The sequence below is a fragment of the Felis catus genome, chromosome F1, assembly GCF_018350175.1.
Source record: "Felis catus isolate Fca126 chromosome F1, F.catus_Fca126_mat1.0, whole genome shotgun sequence".
Classification (NCBI taxonomy): Eukaryota; Metazoa; Chordata; class Mammalia; order Carnivora; family Felidae; genus Felis; species Felis catus.
Genome location: NC_058384.1, coordinates 42,284,395 through 42,305,958, shown reverse-complemented (window position 1 = coordinate 42,305,958; position 21,564 = coordinate 42,284,395). Strand labels below are relative to the sequence as shown.

Genomic DNA, 21,564 nt, shown 5'->3' with positions numbered 1-21,564 from the left:
CTTCCTTCTCTTTCCCTTCCTCACTAAGTAGAACAGGGCCGTGCTGGTCTCCTAGCCCCAGCGTAGTAGGGCACAGCCGTGAGGCAGGCACTCCCCGCGGACCCGCTGAGTGGCTGCGTGAATGGAGCAGGCCCCCACAGGCCCAAACATCCACTACACCTCCACCCCAAGTTCCCTCTCTGACAGTCACCTCCCGGATTAATAAGGCCCTGTGGCCGGTTAAAAGGCTTCGAGAATTACCCACCAGCACATGAACTTAGATTGGTAAATCCGCTTAGCCAGTTATCTCCTCAGAGATCAAAGAACAAGATATTGAAGGACAGGGATGGGTGAGTTTTGAGCATGAGACAGGGAGACAGGAGGGCAAGGACTCAAGGAAGATCCTGTGGGTCGGAGGCCAGCAAGAGGGTCCAGTAGAGGTTGCTGTCGGGCCAGACAGGAACTCCCCTCTCCTCGCATGCGCCCCCCTCTTCAGTCTTCCCTGCCCCTTCCCTCCTGGGGCTCCCACATCCATCCAGCCTTGACTCAGGAATCAGGAGGTGCCTCGATGCTATGGCCACCTGGCTTCTACGGCCAACGGTCCCAACAGGACTCGGGCTCTGCGAGGAGGGTGGTAGCTACACAGACCCTCACTAAACCGCCCCCCCCCACGCACACCCCCGCTCACAACTGACCCTCCCCTCAATTCTGGTTCCCCAAACTCCAAGTCAATCAGTGCCCAGAAAGGGGTACCAAAGAGCCAAATCACCTCCAAACTTGGGGTGTCATGATGAGGAGGATGGAGCTGAGGCCAGGCAGAGCTGCCAGGAGAGACGTGAACTTACATTCTAGAAACCACGGGTCCCCGACGTTCTGCCCAGTTCCAGTAAGGCCATCATGTACCTCAGAGCCCCATTCACCCAGACTTGTACACTTATCACAACTTACATGGCAGTCAAGCTCATCCCTTGACGTCCTCAGATACCAAAGAGAAAGTTCTCCTGCTACCCACACCTCTTTTCCGGGCAAGATGTGACACAGATCCCCTTCCTCCGTTCTTTGACCTGTTTCCTGGCTAGGGCACCTTCACCCCAACTAAGAGAGGCCTCCCCCTCTCTGCCCCACCAGCTCCAGCTAGGGGTCCCCATGATTCCACCACTAACTCTTTGCCTCCATACCCGGCTCTTTCTCCAGCCCCTCACCCTGGCCAGACTCCCAGACACCCTCCACTCCCGGGGAGAGGGTATGGCTGCGGTTCCAGGCTCACAAGGACATAGCAGGAGGCAACTGAATTTACAGAGAGGAAAGCAGGGAAGGAGGGTCACTACCCGCTGCCCTGCCCCTCCCCAGGAAGAATGGGACTGAAACCCCAATCCTTTTGGGGTTTGTCAGGAACCTGAGGCCCTGGAGAATACTGAAGGTCACAGAGGAGGGACAAGAGGAGGGCCTCCCTCTGCCTCTCCTTGGCCTCACAGTCCATTCTCCCCTTTCCTTCTTGAGGCTGGTCTCCCTGGGGCTCTCAGAGGCACTTCCTGGTCTCCCAGAGGCCAGAGGGGCTAACCAGGGTCTAGAATGCAGCACCCCTACCTGGGTTGCCAATGCACGCACGCACGCACGCATACACGCACGCGCTCTCGTGCCCTGGCCAACCAGCCAGGAAAAGGGGGAGCCAGGTCAGCCAGAGGACCAGCAAGGGCTGGAGGGGCCACGCCCTCCGTTTTCAACAGCTCCCTATTCATTCTCCACTCCCCTCGCCCCACCTGCCTCTGAGAACCCAGTCATACCTGCACCCAGGCCTCCTTCCAGCCCCTCCCCACTAACCTTTTATTCTCCCTTCCTTCCCCACCGCACCCACCCCTCCGGGGACAGGCCTGGCATCGCAGCCTCACCAGGATAAAGGAATGACTTCAGCTCCTTCAACAGGGCTGGGGGCGGTTTCTAGAACTTCACACCCCGCAGTCAGAAAACTCCCCTCTTTCTCCCCTCTGAGGAGTGCACAGGGCCTGCCTGGCTCAGCCTGTGCGGGCCAGGCAAGAGTTAACTCTTCTGAGTCAGTGTGAGGGCAGCTTAAGGCAAGATTTACTCCCTTTGCTGCCTCCTGCCAGAGACCAGGGCCAACAGGAGGGCATGGGCCGGGGTGCATGGGCCCACTCGCCTGTCATCCTGAAAGGGTACCACCGGTCCAGGCTTCAGGCTGCTTCCCACTTTCCCACTATCACCCCTCCCGCCAGGAACCCGTGTGTCTTCCAGAGAAGAAACACTGACTACTTTTCTGTTACAGCGTGTGGCAGGTTCTGGATATATTTTAAATCCTTCTCACTCTGATTACAAAGGTAACGCACGTTGTGGGACTACTTTCGGAAACTACAGAAACACAGAAGTAAGAATAAAAATATGAGCCATAATTAAAAAAAAAAAAAGAAGTCAGCAAAGAGTAGAGGTCTAGCTCCTAGAGCTGGGATGGGTCCCGCTTGGCCGGCTAGCCCCCTGCCCTCTGAATGGCCAACCTGCCCCCTCCCCACCCTGGGGGGGATCCTTCAAATGGCGGGACCTGAGCCCCCTGGAATCGAATCGGCAGCGGGGTGCCTCCAGCGTGCCAAGGAGCAGGACCCAGCCCCAAGGTTCCCCACTCCCTTGGAGGGGGGATGGGAGAAGGCCTGGACCAAGGCCCTCTGGGAACTAGTTTTCACCCCATCCTGTTCCACAGGCTGCACATTCCATTCTGATTCAAGCAGGGGGCGGTGACTGGGGGAGGTAAGGCCGAGGGGAGAAGAACAGTCTGGCCTCCTCTGGGGCGGATCCCCCAGGGAGCTCCAGGCCTGGCAGGGAGCAGACCAGTGCGGGGGGGGGGGGGGGGGGGGGGGGGGGGGGCCGGAGTGTTCCTGCCTGGTCTGCGGGCCCCTTCTTGTTCTCTCCTCAAACCAAAACACTGAAACCCTACCTTCGACATGTCCCCAGAAGATACAGGGGACAATGTGGGGGGGAACACTAAACCTCTCCCCACTCCCAGCCTGGCCACAATCCTCTGGGATGCTTAAATGTTAGAGTACTGGGGGGGGGGGGGGGGAGTCCGAAGACTGTGTGTGTCCAGGGAACTGAATGCAGGTTTGACAGGGTGTGTCAGGCTTCCCAGAGAGACCGAAAGGGCCTGGGTAGAGGATGCTATTTAGGAAAAAACGTGGAAGCCGGAGACACTGTCCGCACCTCTTCCTCTACCAGCCCATACACACCTCTCCCCCCGAAAACACACTCCTGACTGGACACGGCAACCTTTGGGCACACCTCTCAGCCCCGGCTGCTTGCTCTCCCGGCTCACTCCCACGTGCACACTTAGTGCTGGGATGCTGAGCCACACACGCGGCACATCCCGGGCCATGCCCAGGTCTTGGATTTGCCTGCGGATGACCTTGGGAGGAGGTAGGGGAACCCCAGACACTTCCTCCTCACCACACGGCCTCTTGGAGGTCTGACCACTGTCAGTGTTCCATGTCTGGGTCCTTCTAGATCCCCCCCCCCCACCACAGCACCTAGTGGAGCCACAGGGTCCCTGGCTCCTCCTAAATGAGGCAGGTCCCAGGAGCAGAGGGTCCTCTTAAATAAAAGAGGGGCAGGAGAGCTAAGAACACGTCTGGAGTAGCAGGTGGTAACCTTGAGGTTCTATGCTGTGGGCCACACAGGGTAGACAATAACTTTTTCCTAGGGGAGCTCCAAGGGCCTTCACCACCCTCAGGCTTGGGCAGGAATGACCTCAGGGGTCTCTGGCTAGGTCCAAGAGATAGAACAGGCACTCGGGCCCAAATGGACACCCTACGCCACTGCACCCACGCTCAGGAAGAAACCACGATGTCACTGCCGCTCGGAAAGAGTATTTGAATTTTGCAAAGAAACAGAGTCACCCGACCAGAGAAGCAAGCAGAGGTCGGAGGCAGCCTTGCTGAACTGGCCTGTAACAAATCTCCTAATCGAGGCTTCCCAAGGAGCTGGAAGGGGGACTCCAAGGAAGAGGCAGCCAAAATGGAGGTGACCCCAAGCAAAGACCCCATCCAGAGCATGCCTTCCTGCTTGGGAGCAGGGAGACCGGGAGATGACAGAAAAGGTGAAAGCAATCTTCCAGGGGCCTTGTGACAGCCTTCCTGGCTGACATAGCCAGGTTCCAGAAAGGGGACTAGCAAAGGGTGAGGACTCCGGCGAGTTTGGACAGGAGCGAGGCCTCTTAAGCAAACACTGAGCACAAAAATAATTCCCATTCAAAGCACGACTTACTGTGGGCCTGGCTGGGCCTTCCCAGCACAGAGCCCTTTTCAAAGGCTCCCCTTTACCTCTGAATGTGGCTGGGGGGAGGGGCGCGCAGGCATGGTGGCATTTGAATTCCACTCTTTCCCAGAGGCTTCCTGGCAACCTACAGGGAGCTGCCCAATAAAGGCCGGTCTCAAAGCACCCCCAGAGAGGAGTAAACCCGTGTAGAATGTCAGCTCCTCAAGGGCAGGAATGTTAGATCCTCTGGAGGAACAGGCCCCTCAAGCAAACATGTGTCGGGCAACAGCACACCCCAGGCCCATGCCATTCACGCAGTGCCACCGAAGGCTTAACCAGAGGTGAGCCTCCCGAGCTGTCAGAGGTAAGCACTGTTGCTGTTATTGTCCCAGTTCACAGACGGGAGAACAGAGGCTCAGAGGCGTGCAGTGATGAACATCTCTCCCAGCTCTAAATCTTTCCCGGGCACATCACGTGGCCCTAAATCTGCCCATGATGAGAGGAGCAGCATGTTCAGCACAGGGCTCTCCCCACTAAGGAACGACGGGGCAAGGATGAAGCTGGAATGTGAGACGCTTCTCCAGCCAAGGCAGCATGGGAAATCGCCCTTCACGGCCACTGACCCCAACACTCCTGATCACGACATCTGAGCTGGGGGATAGAATGCCCTCTCTGGGCAAGAGCAAAGAATAGTTAGTGAGACCTGCTGTCTCCACCCCCAGACCCATCTCCCCTTGGCCCACCCTTCCTCAATCCCCCCCCCACACACACACACACCTCGATTCCGATCCAGCCTCCTGGTTAGCCTCTTCCATTCCGGCTCCCCTCCAAACTCTCCTCTATTAGCAGCCGGAGCGACCTCTCTCTTTTACATTTTTTCCCACTTACAAGAGTAATTCATGGCCATTGTAGAAGATTGGAAGAATCAACAGAAGATGACGGAAATAAAAATCACCCATTGTTCCGCATCTGGAATTAGCTCTGTAAACATCTCGAGGCAGCCTTTGAATCTTTTTATGTACGTGTGCAGGATGTGCATGTGTATACGTACAATTATCTGCGCAGAAGTAGTTTGGTCCTACAGAGCTTTATATAGGTTTTCTTACACTTCTGATGATACACATCTTCCAAATTATCAGCTACTCTTTTTTACCTATGCTTTTGGGGGTTTGGTTTGTATGGTATAGTTGATCGGTGTCCTACACGCCGAGAGGACAAAAGGATCGAGAGCCAAATCACCACCTTTCCTCCATCGCATCCCACCCCTCGGCCCTCTTTTCCCTCCCCTGGGGCAACTCTGATTACCGGCGTCTTGTTATACTCAATAAGCTGTTAAAATCATAAATCAGATCGTGTCACTCCCCGACTTAAAACTCTCCGATGCCTTCCCATCGCCCTGGCCATAAAATCCGGGCTCCTCTGTGACCAGGATCTTGTCTTCCTCTGAGTTCTCCTCCTCCAGCCACATTGCTGTTGCAAAACCTGATCTGGCCTCAGGGATTTTTCATTTGCTGTTCCCCCAGCCTGGAATCCTTCCTTCAGGTCTTTGAGCCCGCTGGCTCCTTATCCCTCAGGGCTCCGCTGAGCCAGCCTCCCCCCAGGGCGGCTTTCACTGGCTTCCAATCCTGGGCCACGATTGCCTTTCTCCTCGCAGGCAGACATTCTCTAGCACATGACCCTGTTGTATTTCTTCCAAGCCACATAGGGTCTAATGTTGTCTCGGTTACTTATTTCAAGTTATTTATCGCCTGCTTCCTCCCACCAGAAAGAAGACTCCGTGAGGACAGGCACACTACCTGGCTTGTTCACCCCTAAAGCCACGCTGCCTAGCACGGGGCCTGGCACATCACAGGTTTTCAACAAATTTCTGTTGAAGGAATGAATGGGGGGGTACTGAGGTACTGACTCTCATCACTGAAAACCAGCCCACCAGCAGGCTCTCCAAGCACGACCCGGCCACCACCCCCATGCCCGGGGTGGGGGCTAGGGTATCAGAGAAAGTAAAGAGGAGCCCATTGTCCGAGGTGGCATCCACCCGCCCTTCCCTCCCGTCACCCAGCTCATCCCTTACTGGTGCTGTGCATTCGCAGAGTCCAGAATCAGACAAGGAGCCTGTGACCAACCCAAAGTGCTAGAAAATACTCTAACTGCAAGTGCAAAGTTGAAGATGAAACTTCGCCTCCGATCCCCCCAGGCAGCTGGGATATTCCAGGTTCCCAAGTGAGCCCCAGCAGCAGGTGACCCAGACGCTGCCCGGGGAGCAGAGCTCCCCCAGGAACAGCCTAGCCCAATCTCACCTGACTACCCCTCCCACCCCGCCCCTCCCCCGCCCCTCCCCGGGGCCCCAGACACCTGGGCTCCTCTCTCCAGAAATTCACCCAGCTCCAGAGACACAAATGCACATCCAATCCTGTGCCAGCAGCCAAAGCCAGGATACTCAGGGGACACCCTTGTGGAGCCGCTACCTTCCTGGGGCCTGATTTCCATGGAGAGAAGACTGCAGGTGGGCCAAGATTAATTTTTAAGAATGAGGAAAAGGAGGGAATAAACTGCTTTTCATAAACACTGTGAAATAATTGGGGGGGGGGCATGAGGGGAGATGATAATAGACTTAAGACCAAACTAGACAAGGACTAGGAAGAATCAGAGAAGAAGTGGGAGGCTTCTTCCCTTCCAGAAGTGGACAGCTGTTATAATTGACTACAGGAGCACAATCTCAAAACGCCCTTCTGGTTTCTTTACAAGGTCAGTTAAGTCATAATGGCAACAATAGCTAACATTTCTCCAGCACTTACTACTTGCCAGGTACTGTTCTAGGAGATTCAGACGAACAAACTGAGGCACAGAGCAGGAAGATTAAATTGCTCAAGATCAAGTCGCCAGTGGCAGGATCTAAGATCTAGCATCTAACTCCAGAGCCCCTGACTCAACCACTGAGCTATATGTGGCCCCGTGGAGGGGGGAGGGCTACCCTTTTGGAGTTCATGCCTTCCAAACCAATACCGCTTAATTGATTGTTAGAGGCCAGTTTCAAAGATGTGTGCATAATTCTGCCCGTTCTGCAGAGGGGAAATTCTGTAAAAGTTAAAGGACTCGCCTGAGCTCACGCTGCCCGTAGGAGAGGAATTCAAACCAAAGTGTGCTCAACCCAGCATCTGGAGCACCACTTCCTAAGGGAGCACTCTGGAAACCCGGATCTCGAAACTCCGCCCAGAACCGCAGCATCTCCCCTGGCTTTGGCCAGGCCCCTTCGCCAGCGCCGAGGCGCCCTGCCCGGAAATTCCCACAGAGTCACAGCGAACTTCCCAGGAAAACTCCTCGGCTTCCTCCTAGCCCCTGTCACGGAGGTGGCAGCCAAGAGCGCCGCTGGAGTCCTTGCAGCTGCCGTCGGCACTCCCGGGGCGGGAGCCGCCGCTCGTGCGCTCGGGGTCCTCCCGGAAAGGTCCAGGGCTGAAGTTCAAAATTCACTTCCCGCCCAGGCCCGGCTCGCGGCCCCGCCCGGGACTCTCCGACAGCCCCCACGTCTCTCGCCCTCCCCAGCCCCAGAAGTCATGGAGCTCCTCCAGCCTGCAAGGCCAGGCGGGCGGCTGGGAAAATCCCGCGGGCGATTCCTGCGCGTCCGGGGACTCGCAGCAGCCGGCGCGCGCGCACACGCGCGTACACACACACACGTGTGTGTGGGCGCGCCCGCTAGTGTGTGCGTGTGTCACAGCCGCCGGCGCGCACGTGTGTGTGTGTGTGTGTGTGTGTGTGTGTGTGTGTGTGTGTGTGTTTACGTACGGAACGCGCGGGGTGGGAAAACAATGGCGAGCCGCTGGGAACCGAGCGACGGGCCCCCTCCCCACATCCCCGCCTCCCTCCCCCCAGGCAAGATTCGCTTTGCGGGGAAATCAGGATGCGGAGATTCACCTCCGACAGCAAAGGCGGGAGGCGGGGGGTGGGAAGAAGGAGGCTAGGGTGGGAGGTGGGAAGGGGTGAAACAGGAGCGGCCGGAGCAGAAAACAAACAGGATGCAGCGCCCGGCGGGTCCGCTGGGGTGCGAACCTGAGGGGTGGGAAGGACTGCGTGGCCGGCCCCACGCACCGCACCAACCAGGGCGGGGTGGATCTGCCTCTGGGCGCCCGCACCCGAGCCCCACGCGGGGCGCGCACAGGTCGCCTCAGCTTCCCTCTGGGAAATCCTTGAACTGGGCGCCTAGACAGGCTGGTGAGAAAGCCCCAGTGCCCGTGCCCCCGGCCGGTCGGCGAGGTGGGGGGGGGGGGGGGGGCGGGCACCCCAAGGCTGGCTAAGCGTGGTGCGCACGGTCCCCCTCCCACACAGCCCCCCCCAACGGCCTTACCAGGCTGCCCCCCCCCACCCCCTACACAGGGACCCGGGTCTGCTCGAGAGGAGCCGCCACTGGCCGGCGTTGTTGGGGGTAGGTGGGGGTCCGTTCCTTCTCGAAAAACTTTGCAAAAGATGGAAACTCGCAGAGACGAGAGCCGGCGTGTGCCCAGAAACGCGGGGGCGCGAGTGTCAAACTTCGGAGGCCTGGGGAGAGGGGCGCAGCGGCGTGCTGCGGGCGCGGAGGGGGCGCACTTACTACTCGGCCAGGCGCCGGGCTCGGGGCTCCGCGCTCCTGCTCCTCCTCCGAACGGGTCCTCGCGGCTGGCAGCCTGGGCTTCCCGCTCACATGCCCCGGCGACGCAGCTGACCGGCGCGCGGGGCTGGGGCGGCCGGGCTGGGAGGAGGCACGCCCCCCGCCGTGGGCCGGGGAGTCGCTCCGGACTCGTGGCCACCCTGGGTCCGCGCCCCACCGCGGGCCGCCGTCCCGGGCGGAGAGCTCGGTTCCGGCCGGGCGGCGCCCTCCGCCGAGCCAGGCCTCTCTCTGCACTCTGCCCTCTGCCCTCTGCTCGCGGCCGTCTCCCTGCCTTCCGCGGTCCTGCTCCCTGACTCGCCGGGACGCTGCGCCGGCCCGCCCGCCCGGCTCTCCGGCTCTCCCGCTCTGCGCCCGGGCTCGGTCCCGAACCAGGGCCTCTCGGCGGCTGGCCGCTGGGCCCGGGCTCAGACCTGGGCTCGCCGCTCCCGGGCCGGGGTTCCAGGACCCGCCACTTGCACAGTTCAGTTCAAGCCGGGACTGGGAGCTGGGCGCTCGCAGCTCGCTGATGCGAGGCGACTCCACAGCCTCAGAGGAGAAAGAGGGAGGGAGACAGAGAGCGGGCAGGGGGAGGAGGAAGGAGGAAGGGTGGGGAGATGGAGAAGGAGGGAGGGACAGAGAGTTCCCTCCTCCTCCCTGCAGCCAGGTCCATCCAGGCATCCGCAGCTGGAAACCTCTGTCGGAAAGGGGAGAGCGGCGGGGGTGGGTGAGAAAAGAAAGAGGTGGGTTCCGCCCCCTCCCACTGCTCAGGTATGAGGGTCGCTGACCAAGAATCTTCGCTCCTTAGAGCAAGACCCAAGAAGTTGTCCATCCAGCTCCCGGCCCCCCTCACCCTCCGGCCAGCCGGGATTTAGGGTTTCAGACCCTGTTTCTGAACCTCCCTTGGGACCCTCATCCCACCTGCGGCTACACTGCTTCCTAATGCCTCAGACCATTCTCTAGTCCTGGCATCTGGCACTCTCACAAGTTCTCTCTCGCTCTCTCTCTCTCTCTCTCTCTTTTTCCCCCTTGAGCTGTTTTGTATAAAGGAGTATTTATATTTATGTATTTTGTATAAAGGAGTATATATAAAGGAGTAATTCAAAGTATTTATTAAATACCTACAATATGCCTGGCCCAGAAGGGTGCTGGGGACACCAGGATGAATGAGAGGGTGCCCTGTCCTTTCTGGATTCCCATTTTGTGAAGGAGACAGATGAGTGAACGTGGAATTACAGAGAAGTGGGAGAGGGCCAAGATCAGACCAGCACAGGGGGCCTGGGGACCACCAAGGGCACTCAGGTGGGGGGGACAAGCGTCAGAGTCTTCTTGGGGAGGTGTTCTCTGAACTGGGGCTCAGAAAGTAGAGCAGGTGAAAGGAGTAGCAATCACGAAACCGCAGAGAACGTGCTGGCCAGTGGCTTTTCAGCAGGTGCTGGTCAGCCAGGTTCATAAGGCCTTCTGAGGGCTTCGGACCTCATCATTTCCCGCAGCCTTCCATACCTAACTCCCTTTATTCACCTTTTAGGTCTCAGCCCAGATATCAATTCTTCCAGAAGGATGTCCTGACAGCCCAATCTGGGTCAGGTGCCCCATCTAAGCATGGGCTCCAGAAGCCCCACCCCCCACCCCAGGTTGTAGATAGTGTGGTCATTGTTCATGTGTGTGGCTCCCCCCACCGGACTGCCAACTCCCTAAGAGCGGAGATGTCTGGCTGGCTCACTGTTACGTCCCTGGTGCCTAGTGAGGGCTTGGCAAAGAGCCAGACCTTGATAAAAAGCTGTTGATCAATTGGTTGATGGAAGGGAATGGGAAGTCACTGAGGGATTCTGAGGAGGGCCTCTAATGAGATCAGTCTAGCTGGAGGCAGGGAGGCCGGTGACCAGACAGTGGCAGTGACCAGGGTAAAAAAAGTCACAGGCCTGAGGTAAGCTAGGGATAGGGAGGATGGAAAGAAGGGAGTGGGGGATGGAGGTGGAACAGGTCAAAGTATGGATGACTGGATGAAGCCATTTCGGAAACCAGGAGTCACCCAAGTGCCACCAGTCCTTCCTCATCCCAGCCAGCATGCTTGTGTTTTCCATATACCTGGTTGTTTTCCTCTGGCCCCTTATCCGTGTCGACGGGCACCTTCATTGTGGGTCCCTCCCCTGTCCTTTGCCACAGCAGAGTGAGAGAGGAAGACAGAGAGATGGGCTATGGGCTCTCCTCTTTCCAACAGCCCCCATCCACTGTATCTGGCCACCACCCTTCCCCATCACAGCCGCCACATTGAAATTTCTTTTTTTTGGTTTTTGTCTTACTTTCTGTTAATTTTTAGTACATCACTAAATCTTTTTTTCACTTGTCAAAGAAGTGTATTTTTTCTTTTTAAAAATTTTTAATTTAAAAAAAGTTTTAAAAATAAAAAAAAAATCTTTTTTGTTTTTGTTTTTGGTAATCTCTGCACCCAACATGGGGTTGGAACTCATGACCCGAGATCAAGAGTTGCACGCTCTTCTGACTGAGCCCGCCAGGTGCCCCTGAAATATTTTTAAGTATCCGCCTACTACATCTTATACACAGTAAGATAATATACATATATAATTCTGTTTTCATATACAGTATCTATTTGTACCTTATCCCAGTTCTATGAGGTTGGTATCATTATTCCCCCCCCCCCCACTTTTTTTAAGTTTATTTATTTGAGAGAGAGAGAGAGAGAGAGAGAGAGAGCGAATCCCAAGCAGACTCTGTGCTGTCAGCAAAGAACCCAACTCGGGGCTCAAACTCATGAACCGTGAGATCATGACCTGAGCGGAAACCAAGAGTTGCGTGCTTAACTGACTGAGGCACTCAGGTGCCCCATCATTTTAGAGGTAAGAAGAATGAAGCTCAAGGTCATGGCCAGTCAGTGATGGGAGGAAGTTGTTTGAAGATTCTAGGTCTTTCTATATTACTACCTCATTTCCTGGGAACACCCATCAAAATGACACTATTTGACCTAGCTGACCACTCCCTCCTTGAAACACTCACTTCATGACTCTACACCCCCTAAATTTCTTCTGACCTTACTGGTTGCCCTTTCTCGCCCTCCCTTATCTATATTCCTTCCTCCTCCTCATCTCCGCATCAGTGTTTCCCATTGACTCCCTTCTGTATCTCATTTTCCTCTCTACCTTCTCTCCATAGGTGAAATTTCATGTTCCCATAGCTTAAAAAATTTTTTTTCAACGTTTATTTATTTTTGGGACAGAGAGAGACAGAGCATGAACGGGGGAGGGGCAGAGAGAGAGGGAGACACAGAATCGGAAACAGGCTCCAGGCTCTGAGCCATCAGCCCAGAGCCCGACGCGGGGCTCGAACTCACGGACCGTGAGATCGTGACCCGGCTGAAGTCGGACACTTAACCGACTGTGCCACCCAGGCGCCCCATGTTCCCATAGCTTTAAATACCAGCTATGTACTGATGAGTCTCCCAATTTTTTATGTACATCTCCAAGACGCCTTAGTGCACCTCAAACTCCTGTATCTGACCACCCACTTGACGTTTCTACCCAAGGATCTCACAGACATCCTAACCCTAACATGTTCCAAAGTGGACCTCTAACCATCACCCCCAAGCCTATGTAATATACCCTGTAAAATTTTTCCCATCTCAGGAAATGGTACCACCCCGAGGTTTGAGCCAAAAATCTAGGAGTCATCCTTGATTCTTTCTTTCCATCCACCCAAATTAGTGAGTGCTGTTGATCTGTCTCCACAAATATGTCCCAGTCCTCCCCTTCTCTGTCTTCCCTGTCCCCACCCTGGCCCAGATCGTCCTCATCTCTCAGCTAGACCACCAAAGCCTCACTGCTCCGGAGAACTGAGACCACCTGCAGTCACATAATTTCACGAAGGCTGCTTACATCGACATGACTTTAATATTTGTTCCAGACATTTCTTGCCCAGGAAGATAAGCCCGTAAACCAGTAAATAATTTTATTATTTGCTCCAGGAACTTCCTGAAAATCAATTTATCTGAACAATAGACTGCTCAAACGGCCCCCTTCTCGGGACAATAGTTTGCTTAACCTGGCAAACCACTAGCTTATCAAACAATTGTTTATTTTGCAAGACCCTCCCCTGGCCGTATCCTCCAATCCTGAACTGTTATCTTACAAACTTTGCCCAATCCCAATCAGATCTCTATATTGAAAGATCTGCCTTTACCCAGACTTCAAGCCCTATAAATATCTCTTTACCTGGAAAGTACTTCCCCAAACACTGCTCTTCCCAGAGCAACCTCCCTTTCATCCTCTGGTCTCAACACAAACGTTCCTCTCTTTATCTTCCCTTCCCCACCTCCTCCCACCCCGCCAAGATCATCCTCCACACTTTATTCTCCTGCTCACGGCCCATTTGCCTCCTTCATAGCACTCACCACGCTTGGTACTTAATTTATCTGTTTTCTGCTTCCGTGTGGCTTTCTTTTTTCCTGTTTCCCTTCTAGACTGTGGGCTCTGTGAGGGAAGAACCTCGTCTGCTCTATTTTCCATTTAATTTCCAGAGCCCCTTGTAGATGCTCAAAAAAATATTTGCTGAAGGAATGACTTCGGCTGCAGCCAGTGTGATCTCCAATCCACTTCGTGTGGCTGCCAAGCCCTCCTGAGACGCCTGCGGTGGGGGCTGTGGAGCCCAGGGGTGCCGGGGTTCCCCACTGCTCCCTTTAACCTCCAAGGTTAGAGACAAAGGGGCCAATGCAAATGCCCATGGGAGAGAGATTAAGGGGATTAAATTCACGGAATGGTGTGAATTGCTTTCCTCTGTGTTACAGGAACAGGTGAGGGGGAGAAAGCTCCAGAGAGAAAGTGAGCTGAGGAGCTGGAAGAAGGAAAGAGCCGCGAAATCCCTGGCTCGCTTTGCCTCAAGGTCTCTCCTGCTTTTCCCCAGGCCGCGGCACCTAACATTTTCCATTTTCTCTGTGAAGAGGAGGATGCTTGTCAGCTGGGTCAGCTCAGGGTAGGCCCAGCCTAGTGGAGCTTGTCTGAGCACCAACTCTTCATCCTACGGAGGAAGTGCTTTTCTTTTTTTTCTCTTTTCTTTTCTTTTCTTTTCTTTTCTTTTCTTTTCTTTTCTTTTCTTTTCTTTTCTTTTCTTTTCTTTTCTTTTCTTTTCTTTTTTTCTTTTCTTTTCTTTTCTTTTCTTTTCTTTTCTTTTCTTTTCCTTCCCTTCCCTTCCCTTCCCTTCCCTTCCCTTCCCTTCCCTTCCCTTCCCTTCCCTTCCCTTCTCTTCTCTTCTCTTTTCTTTCTTTTTCTTTTTTTCCCCCAGTTTATTTATTTTGGGGCGCCTGGGTGGCTCAGTCGGTTAAGCGTCCGACTTCAGTTCCGCTCATGATCTCACAGCTCATGGGTCCACGTTGGGCTCTGTGCTGATGGCTCTGAGCCGCCCGGAGCCTGCTTCGTTGGCTTCTGTTGGCTCCCTCTCTCTCTGCCCCTCCCCCACTCGTGCTCTGTCTCTGTCTCTCTCAAAAATAAATAAGCATTAAGTTCATTTGGAGGTGGGGAGGGACAGAGAGAGAAGGAGAGAGAGAGAGAGAGAGAGAGAGAGAGAGAGAGAGAGAGAATCCCAAGCAGGCTCCACACTCAGAGGGTTGCAGGGCTTGAACCCTTGAACAGCGAGATCAAGACCTCAGCCAAAACCAAGTTCACGCTTAATGGACTGACCCTCCCAGGCGCCCTGAGGAAGTGCTTTTCTGGAGATACCTATAGCCAGACTTGTCAGGCAGAAGCTCTGAGATCTGATGGCCTTTGTGGGTGCTCCAGGAGCCATCTTTCAGAGTCAGGCACTCCCTTCAGGCTGAGCTTGGTGGGGCTCTACTCAGTTCTACTTGAATTTCCCCCGAGAGTCCCACGTGGATATGGAAGCAAATCAAGGTGATAACAGGTGGATTCACAGAATGTGAATCATTTTCCTAGCAGAATCTGAAAATATAAAATCTGGAAGGAATCAGCCTTCCAGAACCACCTTCTCCATCTCCCCTCTTTGTGCACAGAAAGAAGAAGTATCTTGCCCAAGGCTGGCACTTAACACACATGATCTCCTTTAAGCTATCAACAGCTCTGTGAAGATGGGGACTGTTCCATTCTACAGAGGAGGAAAATGACACCCCAAGATGGGAAGGAAAGTTTCCAAGAACTGCACAGTGAAGACTGGGAAGGGCCAACATTTGAACCCAGGTTTTCTGGCTCTCAAAGCCAGGCTTGGTCTGCTATACCATCCTGTTTTGCTTCTTATGGGGTTTTGTGGTCCTTAGAATCTGAACCATATAAATTAGCACTGGAATATTATTCAACAGCCTAGATTTTGGCCCAGGCCCTAGGACTAGAAACAGCTCTCTCCTCTTACGTGACAGTTGGCTCCCTGTCCCCCAAATGGAGGACTGTCTCCAAGGACGGGGGACTGACCAACACACTTGTGTGCACACACACAGGGACCTCACTCAGTGTGCGTGCTCCCCTAATGCCAGTGACTTGAGTCCTTTTTACACACACATATACACACACACACACACTCTCTCTCTCTCTTCCAAAACTTCTCCACTCCATTCTTCCCATGTTTAGCTACCATGAGGAATTGAGCTTGGGGAAGAGGGATGAAGTAACACTTCTCACCTCCAGAGCTAGCAAACATTCTCTCCCAGTAAATTTAACCATTAGTAGTCCTAAATACTGGGGGCAAAAATCAGGCCCCATGTCTTACTGATGGATTTGGAATGGGTGCAAAGGCAGGGCTACCGCCCGCGGGGGGTGTCCACACACAGGCTCACACACAGTTGGTCACCGCACAATGGCTGTTGTCTTCTCTCCTCCTCTGGTTCACTCCTGTTCCTTCCCACAGGGCGGGGGCTTGGGCCCCACCTGAACCGGCAGCTGATTGAGGGAGAGAGGGAAAGAAATGAAGAGGGTATTCCCTTCCCAGGAGCCCGGGGGAATTTAGGAAATCCTGGGGTTGCCTCCTCATTCTCCTCCACCCGCCCCCCCACCGGTTTATAGTGCCCCACCCCCATCACCTAACTTTTTTTAACCCTCTTTCCTGTCTCGAGGAGACCTAGATCCCCATCCTGGGAGGGACTGGCAACAATTAACAAAGGCACCATGGAGTAAAGACAATTAACAATCCAGAAAAGAGGGGAAAGAGAGGCTTTGTTCCGGTCACCATGGCAACGGAGGGGGGGGAGGAAGGAAGGAGGAGGAGGAGGAGGAGAGGCCATCCAGAGAGGCTGATACTTTCACTTTCCTTTCATCCCTCCCCTGTCCCGCCCCCTTGGGTTTCTGCCAGGGAGACAGGGGATGTTGAAGAACACAGGACTGGGACAGGCCCAGTCTGCAGGCTGGAGATTCAAGGTGGGTGACTGTAAGGTTCACGCCCTAGCTAAGAACTCACTCTGGCCAGAGAGAGCACCTCTGGGCCTGAAGCAAAGGCATCCTCCCCTTCCTTCTTTTCTGAAGGGCTTATCTTGTGCCAAGAACTGTAAGCGAGTCTCTGCTTTGGACAGCTTGTGGTCAAAAAGAGCTTGAGTGGCTGGTGCTTCCTTCCTGATCAGAGTCAGGGGGTAGGGCTGCCTCCGAGACTTGCAGGGCCCACTGCAACGTGTTAGGTAGCGCCCCTGTTGCAAAGTTATTAAGAATTCAGGATGGTGGTAGCAGAGCATTAAATCAAGCGCAGGGCCCTCCTGAGCACGGGGCCCTATGCAACTGCACAGGGTGAATACCCATGAAGCTGGGCCTGGGCTCTGTGCGCCTGCCCAGTGTGCATGAATGTGCACGTGTGCGTGTGCAAGAGGGAGAGAGAGAATGCTTTGGGGCAAATCTTTCCTTCCGGGATTTCTGTTTCCTCAACTATTAACGAGGATATTGAACTGGGTGATCTTTGGCTTGCCTGTTCCACGGGTCTGTGTTTTCTCTTCTCCAGGATGAAAGGAGGATTTTTCAGGCTTCTCTCTACTGCACACGGTTCTGAACTCTACCTCGGAGCAAGAGAGAAACCAAGTGTAGAAAACTCATCCCCAAGTGCTCTGGGGTCCAGCTCTCCCAGGCTTCCCTGTTTGGAAAAGGCAGAAGACAATGAAATATAAGCTCCAAAGCCCCACTAGAGATCATGCTGTTGGCTTAGGGGGAATTGGAAATCACCCTCCATCTCGCGAGTGCTTCTAGCCAGAGCAGAAGCTTCTTGGCAGGAGAAGCCAGGCGCACCAGCCCCGCCTCATGGATGGGCCTCTCCATTAGCCATAGGAGACTGCCTGCCAGGATATTTCTTGCTCCCAGCAACCCTAACATCATGAGAGAAAATAGGCTATGGACTCCAGAACCTTATCTTTCTAGGACTCAGCCTTATCGCCCTGTGGGTCCAAGTGAAATGAAGAATATTAATCAGAAACTAAAATCAAGGAGAAAAAAAAAATTCGTTCTGTCAGAGGCCCTAAACCAAGCAAGAGGTCAAAGGTCCCGCTCTCTGCCTGGAGGGTATCCTGTCAGGCACTCCTTGCATGGATGCTATTATGGGCTGAACTGTGTCTCCAAATTCATCTTTCCAAGCCCCCAGTACCTCAGAAGGTGACTCTACTTGGAGACAGGGTCTTTGCAGAGGTAACTGAGTTAAAATGAGGTCATTAGGGTGGGTTGTAAATCCACAGGACTGGTGTCCTTATAAGAAGACATCTCTACACACACACACAGGGAGAAGATGGCCGTCTACAAGCCACGGAGAGAGGCCTGGGACAGATCCTTCCCTCGCGGCCCTCCGAAGAAACCACCCCTCACAGACTGCTAGCCTTCAGAACTGTGAGCAGATACCTTTCTGCTGCGCGAGCCCCCCAGTCCATGGTGCTTTGTAAGGGTAGCAAATTAACATGGATGCTTAAAGGTTGGGAGGTCTGCACAACCTTGAGGCTGCCTGGACTCACAGAGTGTGTCTGTGAAAGGGGGGGGTAGGCTTTTGTACTAGCATGGTTGCATTATTTTAATTTGAAACAAAATTGATCTATTACTCTCTTCCCCCATAGCCTAGTCTTTTAAATTTTTTATTTCTTTTGGTATTGCTTTAACACATTTTATTGTTTTAATCCCTTTAGTCTTTTATTTTTCTGGTTTTAATGATTTTACTTATCTCTGTCATTTTTAATCTCTTCTTCGTCTTTGTTCTAGCCATTTCATACTAGTTGCTTTTATCTCATCTTATCTTCTAGATTTATTGTTATTGTATTATCTTTTTATTCTCCATCTTTTATTTCTAACCTTTGCCTTATCGTGTCTTTGTTCTATCTTTTCATTTCTTTTTAGTTTGTTTGGTTTATTTTTAGTTCATATTATCACTTTGCCTGCTGCCTTTTTTTTTTTTTTTTTTACCGTTTTTACCATCTTTTTATTTCTTCTTAGTTTACTTTATCTTTTTATTGACTGGTGTATTATCTTCCATATTTTACTGTTTTCAATTCTCTCCGCTTATTAAATGCGGAGGCTGGAAACACAGCCCTCAGGGGACAGCTGCCAGGCTAACCCGGACCCCAAGCTGAGGAGGCTAGATGTTCTCTGGCTCCTCGAGCCCGCCCAGCAACTCCCAACAGATGCCCCATTTGCTCCAAAGTGGGCCCCTCCTATCTCTAAGAATCAATCTGTGTAACATGGGAGACCTTGGGATAAAATTCTCTCGGGAAGATACCAGGTTTGCTTACAATAATAACACATTTGAGTTATGGAGGAGCCCAGCTTTCTCCTATCACACGCCATCAAACTGCTCTCTGTGGACTCAGTCACCTAAAGTTCACCATCAGTAGACATCAGAGCAAGCGTCTAAAGAAACCACACCACTTGTCAGGGTGGATCTGGTGGGTAGGGAATTTCACTTGGTGAAAATCTCTCAACAGACCTCCTCAGGTTGCATTTTAACAAGAAACCAAGTGGTCTCGATTCATGCAACAAAAGTCCTGGGGGAAAGGCACAATGAAGGGTCTCTGAATTCTTCCGTCTAGCTGTCTTTCATTCATTCATTTATTTAATGTCTGTATTGAGAAGCTACTCTGTGCCAGGAATTAGGCTAAGAAATGAGCATCAAGTGAAGAGCAAAGAGAGCTAGGGCCCTTGATCTCTTACAGTTTATAGTCTGGTAAAAAGATATGATATTTACCTGGCTCTGACCGATCTGACCTGCCTTCCTTGCAGACAAGATTATAGGAGGTTGTTATGGCCAAGACTGCCAGTTGTTCCCCCAGTGTGTTTTTCCCTTCTAGAATAATACGGGTTTAGGCTGAGAAAAATGACTACCAATCAAAAGACTGCATTTCCCAGGCTCCCTTGCCGTGAAACACAGCCAGGCACCTGGGTTCTGCCCAATAGAACCTAGGCAGAAGTGAAACCTACAACATGCTGGTTCTGCCTCATAGGACCTAAGCAGAATCGTATATGCAACTTCCTGGTCATATCCTTAACAATAAAGTGTATTTCCATTCTCTCTTTCTCCCTTCTGCCGGCTGGGATGGGGGTATGGGGACAGGAGTTCTTGCAGTTGTGGGATAGCCTAGAAGGCCATGAGATGAATGAAGGGCATTGAAAAAGGAGTTTGGGGGTGCCTGGGTGGCTCAGTCGATGAAGCAGCCAACTTGATTTCAGCTCAGGTCATGATCTCACTGTTGGTGGGTTTGAGTCCCCCACCTCGCATAATGCTGACAGTGCAGAGCCTCCTTGGGATTCTCTCTGCCCTTTCCCCACTCACACGTGCTCTCTCTCTTTCAAAATAAGCAAATAAACTTAAAAAAAAAAAAAGAAAGAAAAAGGAGTATGGGTCTCTAATACCACGGAGCCCCTATACCGTTCTGTACTGCCTATTCTTGGACAATTACAGGAGAGACTAATAAATTGCTATCTGGTATAAGCCACGGTGACATTGACCTTTGTTACGGCAGCTGAATCAGCTCTCTTTAGCATGTAGGTCTCCCCCAAAACTTTCTCTGACTTTGACTCAAGCATGGAATATCTTTCCGAGAACTTTTAGAGAAGAATTAGATATATACCAGCTGGGTTACTCCTTTAGGCAAGAGAGAGAGAGAGCCCTTCCTTGTCACCAGAGTGCACAAGGGTGGGCACCGTCACTTTGTGGCTGGACTCTGCATTTTGTGGCTGGACTCTGATTCTATACAAGCCTCCTTGCTGTGTTCTGTTCTCTTGAGTCTCAGAAAAGTAAACTCGGTCTTAGCACTTGTTCCCACTTTAAATATCTTTTTCATGACAACCTATATGCAAACGGGAGAATATTCTCTTAAAAACACTCCTTCATCAGTGCAATCTACACCAATGACCAGAGTGACCCTACCCCTCCTCCAACAGTGTGATTCTTTCCAAATATTCTACTATTGGCTTAGCACTCCAAGTTGGCCCTCTAGATGTTTACTTCCATATTCCGCAGTCACATTTTCAGTAACTTCTTCAGCTGTCGGAGTTCCCTTCCATCAGCCCTGCCCCTCTGCAGACCAACACCATCTTGAAAGCCTGTAGGTTTCTCTACCACTGAACACCCTGTAGAATGCTAACACTGTGAATTCAGTCTTGCTGCTACTCAGTCAGGTGGCAGTCGCCCTTTAAATGAGTGTGTTCAAGGGGCGCCTGGGTGGCTCAGTCGGTTTAGCGTCTGACTTCAGCTCAGGTCGCGATCTCGAGGTCTGTGGGTTTGAGCCCCACATCGGGCTCTGTGCTGACAGTGCAGAGCCTGAAGCCTGCTTCGGATTCTGTCTCCCTCTCTCTCTGCCCCTCCCCCACTCGTGCTCTGTCTTTTTCTCTGTCAAAAATAAATAAAAATTAAAAGAAAAAAATTAAATGAGTCTGTTCAGGCCACTATGACAAGATGTCACAGGGTAGGTGTCTTAAATAACAGAAATTCATTCTTCACAGCTCTAGAGGCTGGGATTCCAAGATCAAAGTGCCAGCTATTTGGGTTCCTGATGACAAGTCTCTTCCTATCTTACAGATGGCCGCCGTCTGCCTGTCTCCTCACTTGGTGAGGAGACAGCTCTCATCTCTCTTCCTCTTCTTATAAGAACGAATCCCATCATGGGGGCCCCTCCCTCATGATCTCATCTAAATCTAATTCACTACCAATGGCCCCATCTCCAAACACCACCACATTGGCGGTTTGGGCTTCAACGTATGAATTTGGGGGAAATACAAACATTCAGTCCATAATATCATCCCCACTCCCTTCTGTCTTATTAACTGCTGCATCAGTCCCTAGAATAAATAAAGTCATAATTCTGCATAATTCTAAACTGCCAAAGGATAATGATTATATCCTTCTAGAAGATTCCTTGAAATTGCCTCCTGTATCTAAGGTATTTCTCCCAGTATGGGGCTGGATACAGTTCTCAGTAAAACTATTACATCTTATTTGAGGATGTAATAGTATAATATCTATAAAGAGGATTAGATTCTACAAAATACTTTAACTTCTGAGCAGTAGGCCCTTTAACTTGTTGGGATGAGCCCTGGGTGTTGTATGGAAACCAACGTGTCAATAAATTATGTTAAAAAAAAAAGAAGTAAGCCCTTTAAAGTTCCATGTGTAAGGGCAGCTGGCTGGCTCAGTCGGTGGTGCATGTGACCCTTGATCTTGGGATTGTGAATTTGAGCCCCACGTTGGGAGTAGAGATTACTTAAAAATAAAATCTTGAGAGAAAGAAAGAAGAAAGAAAGAAAGAAAGAAAGAAA

At 52.4% G+C, this 21,564-nt stretch overlaps 1 protein-coding gene and 1 long non-coding RNA gene across 3 annotated transcripts in view; one reads left to right on the top strand and one right to left on the bottom strand.

Moving 5' to 3' along the window:
- The window catches only part of SOX13 (SRY-box transcription factor 13), a 46,832-nt gene extending 37,446 nt beyond the window's left edge, over window positions 1-9,386 (bottom strand). The window contains exon 1 of one of the 2 annotated variants that reach the window (XM_045049418.1): window positions 9,283-9,386. The gene's annotated coding sequence lies outside the window, so the exon portion shown is untranslated. Of the gene's footprint in view, window positions 1-8,815; window positions 8,920-9,282 lie in introns of those variants that run through there. The other variant, XM_023247976.2, reaches the window with a different exon arrangement.
- A 6,690-nt stretch (window positions 9,387-16,076) lies between these two features.
- Window positions 16,077-19,738, top strand: LOC123382798. Its single transcript, XR_006591767.1, has 3 exons — window positions 16,077-16,215; window positions 16,784-17,457; window positions 17,548-19,738. It is a non-coding gene; the product is annotated as an uncharacterized LOC123382798 (long non-coding RNA).
- The last annotated feature ends 1,826 nt before the right edge of the window (window positions 19,739-21,564 follow it).